This window comes from Elephas maximus, chromosome 22 (genome assembly GCF_024166365.1).
Source record: "Elephas maximus indicus isolate mEleMax1 chromosome 22, mEleMax1 primary haplotype, whole genome shotgun sequence".
In the NCBI taxonomy this organism is placed as follows: Eukaryota; Metazoa; Chordata; class Mammalia; order Proboscidea; family Elephantidae; genus Elephas; species Elephas maximus.
In genome coordinates, this window is record NC_064840.1 from 73,074,038 (window position 1) to 73,082,635 (window position 8,598).

General features: G+C 38.7%; 1 protein-coding gene across 9 annotated transcripts in view; it reads right to left on the reverse strand.

Moving 5' to 3' along the window:
* The window catches only part of DLC1 (DLC1 Rho GTPase activating protein), a 456,845-nt gene extending 449,962 nt beyond the window's left edge, over positions 1 to 6,883 (reverse strand). For 3 of the 9 annotated variants that reach the window (XR_007514916.1, XM_049866107.1, XM_049866108.1), the window contains exon 1: positions 5,834 to 6,233. The gene's annotated coding sequence lies outside the window, so the exon portion shown is untranslated. Of the gene's footprint in view, positions 1 to 5,833; positions 6,237 to 6,677 lie in introns of those variants that run through there. The other 6 variants (XM_049866100.1, XM_049866098.1, XR_007514914.1 and 3 more) reach the window with 5 other exon arrangements.
* Positions 6,884 to 8,598: the final 1,715 nt, after the last annotated feature.

Below are 8,598 nucleotides of genomic sequence, written 5' to 3' on the forward strand. Positions count from 1 at the left end.
TAAAAAAAAAGTATTTCTAGTCAACAAGGGACATAGATTATACTGTTTTATCATCAGCATGGTGAGATGTGACTTGGCTTTAAGTGGACACTTTCTATTTTTAGCTTTGTTATCGTTTCTAAGAATACTTTAACGGTAGACACGGTAATCACTAAATGTAAATAAGAGATATGGCTACATCAACACAGGTGCTCGGACAGCAAGACGACAACAGGACACTGAGCTTTCAGTCATTCCTTAAGTACAGTTTTCACTGAAATCAGGAAGAAGGTGAAATCATTGGGAATTTAGGTGGGTATCCAACTGGGGGTCAGTGCCTCTGATTTCAAGTCTAGTCTTCTGTTACTAATGTCTACAATTATAATTCTATAATTCTCTTCTGGAGATAATATCTAAAATTCTCATCTTATTTTGTCATCTACTTATGTATATTTCAGCTTATTCTTGTTCTTCTGTGTACCTATATGACAGTTAGCAGAGGCATACCTAGTGAATGGAAGGTATGGCAGGTATTGCACAGGCCCTGGGTCTGGACCGCTGAGCAGTTTCTATTAAGCAGATAGGACTGGTGGTGTGCCTACAGAAAATGGCGTCTATGGCAAGCACTGAAATTGGTCCCTGTCCAAACACCTGATGCCCTTCTTTTAGATAACTTTACCATAACAAAACAAAACAAAAACCATAGCCGTCCAGTCAATTCTGACTCATAGCAACCTGACAGGACAGAGTAGAACTGCCCCACAGGGTTTCCAAGGAGCAGCTGGTGGATTCAAACTGCCGACCTTTTGGTTAGCAGCCAAGCTGTTAATCACTGTACCAGCAGGGACCATAATATCAGCTCAAAAATACCCGTCAAGCATATTAACCCTTTAATTAATACATTACAGTGCTTGAGGAAGGCATTGCGCCTTCCTGGGTTAGTACAAACCGCTCAGTGGTGCCACACGCCCAGGGCAGGTGCAATACCCTAGATACACCACTAACAGTAAGTGCACTAGAAACTTTGTCTAACGGTAATAATAGTAAAAAAGCTCCCATTTATTAAGTATTTTTGTGGGCCAGGTTCCATATTTGTTGTTTTATATATACTGTCTCCTTTAGTAATAATACTGATAAATACTCTATGATGAAGGCACTATCATTGCTCTGATTTTATAGGGAGGAATTGAACTTCAGTAGGGCTCAGAAACTCAGCTCAGACACCAATTGGTGGGCAGGGGTTACTGTCTCTATTATTTGTATGGCAAGATGTCTGTTGAACCATTTTTCCGGTGGCTTGGGTTACTACCTATATCCTGTGTGCCTCAGTCCTCTCACCTCTGAAATGGAAATAATGCAAAAGGTGTTGAGAGGAAAAATGAGTTAATATATGTAGAGCTTTTGGGCCATGGAACATCACACACATCCAACAGATGCTCACTGATGGCATAATCACGATGATGGTTTACTGCTTTAGGTTTTGGTTGATCCTTTTAACTGCGGGCTCACAGCTGAATATGAACTGGAACTGCCCTTATTATGCCCTCACTAATTACTTCATAATGGACGAATGATCTACCCAAAACCTGGAGGACAATGATCCTTTATTCTTTCTCATTAGGTAACTGACTCAGGGTTTTTTAAACAAAGTTGTGCTTGTTAAATTGTAAACAAAAGTATTTGTACATAGAAACTCTCATTTGATGCTCAAAATTATCTGGTGATATAAATATTTTCATTTTCTTCTCCGCTTTCCCAATAAAAACCCAGAATCTCAAAGTAGCCATGGGACATGCCTCCAGTCACATAGCACCAAATGGCGAAAAGACAAATCGAGCCAGTTTTCTGACTCTGCCTGTGGTCTTCCCATACATTGCGGAAAATTCGCCTGTACTCTGCTGGCACTGGCCTCATGGAACTTTTAATTTCAAACCATTTCTGGGTGCTCATGCTTCCTTCTGGTTCCTAATGATCTTATAATGTCATCTTAAGAGTGTGTTGTTGGCCTTGGACCACTGGCCAACTCTGATGACTCTTCCCAACCTCTTATATGCCTTTCCCTTTAAACATTATTATTCTGTCATTACAGGATGTCTGGAAAACAAAAAAAAATTTAAAGTCCCACAACTCCCACATATTGCCACTCTTCAACCCTGCTTTTACCTTCCTTTCTTTCCACCCAGTCCACAGTCATTGATAACTAGCTGTTAATAATACCTGACATGCTAGGTACTTTGCTAATTGCTGGGAATAAAAAGAAACACTAACTGAATTCACTTTTTTCCTTTGCATTACTTGAAGGGCACAGCTGAAACTCTTTGTTTTTTCCATCCAGTACAAAAACTGTCTTTCCACACATGCAAGCAGGTATAACTGTCTTTTCTACTTATTACATCAATGAGCAAGCTTCATGAGCACAAGGCTGTTTATATTGCCTTTCAGCTTGTACAGGAGTCCCTGTTTAACCTTTTCAAGTTCACTCTCTACTGTCTAATCCACTGAGTCCAAAATTAGCACCCTTTTTAACTAAGGTCCCTGCTTCACTTTTATTCTGTTTAAGTTCTTCAAAAACTAAGCCCAACTATTTCTCAAAACTCCATGAACTGAGCAACAGTTTAATGACAAAACAGAAATACAAAGTCCCTCTCCCAAAGAAGTAAATGTTGGTTCTCTATATCCAGAACAAAGTCCATTCAGAGTTTGGCTTCTCTGAAAACCTGTTTGGTTCCTCTGCATGTAAAGATCCTATCATTCATTTGAGAAGGCAGGTCCAATATTCACTATTCACGCCACTTCCAAATCTAGTGGTTTTCACTGGTTCCTCATCCTCTTCGAATTCGCATGTTCAATTTTTGACATGTCTTTATTTTGCTAATAAATCCCTGATCCAGATCTAGGCCATCTTTCTCGTGAAAGCTTGCTGTGCTGTGTTAATTTCTACAAAGAGATTGTCACTGTAAGATAGTACTGACAGCGCTTCGTTCATTCTCCAAGAAACAGATAAAATAAAAACCAAAGGCAAATTTTAGATGACCCAATTTAGACTTATTTTAAGTCTATAAGACCTAACCCTCTATAAATAAGATTAAACTATGCCTAAAGTATTTGTAGCAGGCATATGGTATAAGAAGTTTTGGATAGGGCCAGAAAAATTCTCCTTTTTTGGTCTAATGGCTTTAATTAAAAATGAAATGTGTTGTCTTTTCAAGGTCCTGTAGGAATCATGCGATACACAGAGGCTTTGCTACATTAATTCCTCATTCCAGTAATGGTGACACTGGAAGTGTTGAATTGGGTATCTTTTAAGTGGTAACATCGGGAAACAGCCTCGTTCATGAATATGGGAGGAGAAAAAAAAGAAAAAAGAAAAAAGCATCATCACACACATTCCCCCTAAAGAAACAGCGTGCTTTGGAGATGGCAAACATTAGTTTTATGAGAAGGGCTATTGCCTTGGAAAGTGTAGTGTTTCAGCTTGCATAGCAGCCTATATTGTCATGGGTGAAATATGATTCAGATGAAATGCCCAACTCTCCCAAGCATTATTTAAATACTGTGACACATCCTATATTCTCCAACTACAGGACCTTGCAGAAGGCTCAGAATAGAGATACAAACCAATTACAGGATGGAAAATAAGCTGAAGAAGGGAAGGTGAGAGGAATGGGCTTATCTGACCTGGAAATATACCCTTGAGCAATCATGTGTCCATTTAGACTTTTTATATTTCCACTGAGGAAAAAACTCAAAAAACTGGAAATAAGCTGCAGCAATCACGATTTAGGTTAGATTAAAAAAAAAAGTCTGGATACATGAGGTTCTTAAACAGTTTCCAACGGGGAAAGGGCAGCAAAATCTCCTCTGAAAGTCACTGGTTGGGATGGCTTTATTATGATACCATTTGAATACAAGGATATGAATTAGTCAAACTCTCGTCTAGCCCTGTGTTTCTAAGAAACACCAGTTTAAAATTAATATAATTATTAGCACATGGAGCGATTTTCCTGGCACGAACATGAGATGTGACAGAACGATCACAAAACAAGTTATTCATTTACAGTGCTGGCTAAAGCCACAGTAAATATTTTTAAGAAAACTTGTGCATTTGAGAAAACTGTATTACTTAGTAAACTTGCTTTTTTTTTGAAACCTTGATTTTTTTGTTTCCCACGTAAGTAACACTAGTGGCAGCTTTAAACCTTTTTTTTTTGTTTTTAAGAGGCACTCCAATTTCTGTCTGCGAAGTAGCCTTTTCTCCTGGACACGCTCATACTTCATTTTGCACATTATCTGAGAGCAACACGCTGTGCTGTAGAGATGTCTGGACCATGAATTGGGGGACTGTGTTTCACTGTCCTCTCTTCACTAGCGAGTGGTATGATCTTGGACAGGTCACTTAAGAATGCCATTCCTCAGTCCCCTTGTCAGAAGCCTGAGGGCACTGTTGGAAAAGATGATCTCTTACGTTCTCTCCTTCCCCGAAATTCTCTTCAAGGATTTTATTAAGCTACACTGTAGATAAGTCAGTATATACATATATTTAACATTTATAGATACATCGATCCTTTTTCTCATGGATTGAAAGTTTCAACATGACAAATTGTTAGTGAACGGTTAAAACATATCAATATGTTATTCTAGCATAGATTTTAAGAATAAATTAACTTATCCAGTAAATGGCCACCCTGTACTATGTAAAAGCTCATCATTAAAACATTTGATTTTTTTATGACCCAGCTGTCAAAGTAGCTCTCCAACTTTCATTCAGTGTACTAACAGATGAGTTACTCTAACTGACTCGGTAATGTGCCTGAATCTTTGCTCCCTTTTACACCATTCCATGTTATGTCCAGAAAATAATGGTGTTTATTCTAAATATTTGAAGGTATAAATGTAACAATATGCTATGCATTGGTAGTCCATGCTATTTCAGTAATATAAAGTTTCTTTCCTCATATCTTGCATATTTAACCCTTTAAGGTAGATGTGGTGGCACCATAGTCCTTTAGACATGTAGTTTTATGGTTATATGAAGCATGGATGCTTGATCCATCTTTCATATGATTGTGGAGATTTCCGGCTGTCCTAAAACAGTAATAATGAACGGCATTGTCATTAAGGTTTACTTTCATCTTTCAAAAACATCCACAGAAAATACAACCTGATCAGTGAATTCAGAAAAGGAAATATATAAATTAAATAATAAGTGTGATATTTCAATTTCTGAAACTCAGATGAAATACTAGTTAGGGCAGAAATAAGTTCTGAAATTTCATGCATTTGTTACTTTTTTTTTTTAAGCTCTACACAAACAGCTTGACCTGTAGTTGAAACTGATATGCAGAGATATTGAGGAACCCAATAGTCATAATCGTAAATGCGACACAAATCAGCTGTCTTAGGAGATTCATTATTAAAGCAGTTACCCTACTAATATCTACTCTCCCTGTGGGCAAAAGACGGTTTAAAAAAAAAAAAATGGAATCTATTCACATCTCATCCCTACGTGTTAGAACATATATGCGTTACATTTTATCTCATGTGTTCGAAAAACTGCTCTTATAGCTCAATTAATAAATAAGTTAAGAATAAAAAGGGATCAAAATAAAATCTTACTTTATGGAGGAAAAGAGTAAAATCTATATGGAGGCTGTTTTAGAAATGACATTTTGCTAAAACTATTTGACTCACAGTTTTCTACTTAGTAAACATTTTTCACTTCTGATTTCATGGCTTAACTCAAAAACCTAGGAAGACACCCCTCGGGTCCAAGGTGCTAACATTTATCTCAGTCTTTCCACCTCTCCAACGATTACCTCCAAGTATAAAGACAGAGCCCAGCAGACCTTCTTACCTAGACAACGAGAAGCTGAGACGCCCAGGCAAGACACTGTTCAACACTCGGGCTATGAAAGAAGTCCGTCCCGTTAGTTTCTCCAGAATACAAGTTCACATTTCGTGGTTGAGATCATGGCTCTATTCTAAGCAGTTTTACGCAGTGTGTGATTCTAACCAAAACACCCTCCGCAGCTGGAGGGAGCCTTAGCTAAAGCAGGATTCTGTCAAGGCGTTCCTGGTGACTTCTGTCTACTCAATTCAGACTGATGTTTTGCGAAAGGGGCCTCCACAACCAGGCCCAGATTGCCTGGAAAGTATTTCCTGCCTCTGAGTAGTGTGTATGTGAGAAAGACTGCAGTTGGGGAGGGGAGCGAGAGAGAGCAGAGCCCGGCTGGGCGTTTTAGGAATTCTGATTTTACACAGAACTGAAGTGAGTTTGTCAAAGCTCTTGAGGTGATTAGCTGGAGAGTCATAAAGTCTTAGAGCTTTTTCTAGCCCACGTTGCTGATGAAAGAAAAAAAGAAAGAAAGAAAACACAGTTCTCTTCCCCAGCTACAACCTTTCCACTACATTCAATGCATATACACAGCTTAGCCAAAATACCTTTGCCAGTGCTCCTTTCAAAAGATCTTTTAAGAGAGCAAGATGAATGTAGAGTTTTAATACCGTAATTCTTCTAAATTTTAAAACCCTTTTCCCACTCCTTAAAACTTCAAAGTGCTGCTGCTCTACAGATAGCACCTGAGAAAATCTACAATTCCAAGAACCCAGTAAATCCAACGTTTTCTTCAAGATCTCTCCAATCCCAAATCGCTGTCACGAATCAAAGTGGTTGTGGGTTGTGGCATAAGCAGCTTTACCTCTAGTCAGAATCCTCCAGACTTACACAAATCCAGGGCTGGAAAGGCAGGAGACAGACTCCATCTTGATCATATTAGAATCCTGCTGACATTAAATACTTTGCGACTGCTTCCACCTAACACGACAGAGTCTCTGAATCACGTCTCTAAAGCAGCTCACGGTACCAACACCCTATGCCCGACACGATTTTTGTGAACATCATCTGTTTATCTTTTCTGCTTTCTCGTGCCTCCACTGAATGACTTCCTCCTAGCTGCTCCACGCTGGGAACTTGGACTACCATTTGGTTTTGATTAAAACCAGACAGCCAACTCCGGAGAATTTAGGGAATAAGCTAATGGAAACTGCAAGTATGGCTTTAATTAGTGCATCAATTAATAATAGATGTTAGCTCCTCTTGTAATAAAATGTCACAAATACAAAAGCAGAGGAAGCGTGAGCCGTTTCAGGGAAGAAGTCACAACCATTCTCATTCCCTTATGACCCAGCGTACTCCTTAGGCAAAGTGGAAGGAGAGCAGAGGGACATGGCCTTGGGACATCCAGTTTGTAGAGAGGTCAGTGGGGGGACTTCTTTGTTTAGACCGGAGAAGCGGAGAACAGTGTCTCTGAGTTTAATTATCTTGCTGAGTTTAAATTGCTCTGTAATTTTCCCCTTCTACTTTATTTACAATCAACAGTCTACTGTTATGTATGGCTGAAACATTTTTTTCAGGGATTGGTGATCACCAATCCAATTATTGGGTCTGTCCCTAAATTCCTAGGGATTTTCAATAATAGGAGGGACAAGGACAATTCCAGCTCAAGTATGATAAATGGGTAACACTCAAAGACAGACAAGAAACATTAAACCTATTGGCCCTAAGATCTTTCCTGCACTTCTTTGAAATTTAAGTAGCTTTCATGTTCACTTTTATTCCCAGTTGGCTCTAATTTCTGTAAATGTTGGCAGATATCTGAATAGGACTGAGCCATCTCCTCAGTACACCCTGAGAATGTTGGGTAGGTGATAACTTAAAGAAGTATGGCCTTATAGCTACTACCTCCCTTCTTAATGAATAATTAAATTCTCCCAAAATCAGTGCAGGGCACGGACAACTTTACAGATATGTTAAATGGCAAATAATAATAATGATTTATATGGCACATGAATTTGAAGGTGAGAAGTATTCAAATAAAAACATGACGGCAGAAGCAGTTTCTCAAAGCTTAGACCATAACATCACTGATCAGAAAAATGGCTGTTTAGAGTCCCTTTAACTTTCAAATGTATGCCAAGAAGGAAGTACATTCTTTCATAAATTCTTTGAAGGATTATTTATGTTCATATTCAAAGTACTTCCTCCAACACCATGCCCATTTAATCTTTGCACGCATTCCCATTTTACAGATAAAGAATTATAAATTTGTAGAAGTAATTTTCTTACGGACAAATGATGGAATGTGGCCAAGGTCAGATTGCAACTCAGGTCTTCTACGTTTTGTGCTTCTTTTCCCCCTGTAACAGTTCTGCCTCTCTTGGCTTCTGGCTTAATTGTTGTGTGAAGTTGGGAAGACGTCTTAAACTTTCTGAGTTTCAGATTCTTCTTTAACCATAGGGACAATTCTACATAACTCACAGATTAGAGACAATTAAATTCATATCCACATATATTTACATGTTTGTACTTGTTTTCCTAAGAAAAATACTAGAGTGGCGTGGAATGAGAATTGATGGAACTTCTTCCTAAAATAATTTATGTATCTCTATATTTGTCTCTGGAGCCCCGGTTGCATAGTGGTTAAGAGCTTGGCTGCTAACGAAAGCACAGCAGTTTGAATCCACAAGGTGCTCCCTGGAAACTCTATGGGGCAGTTCGACACTGTCCTATAGGGTTGCTATGAGTTGGACTCTACTCGAGGGTAACGGGTTTTTTTTTTT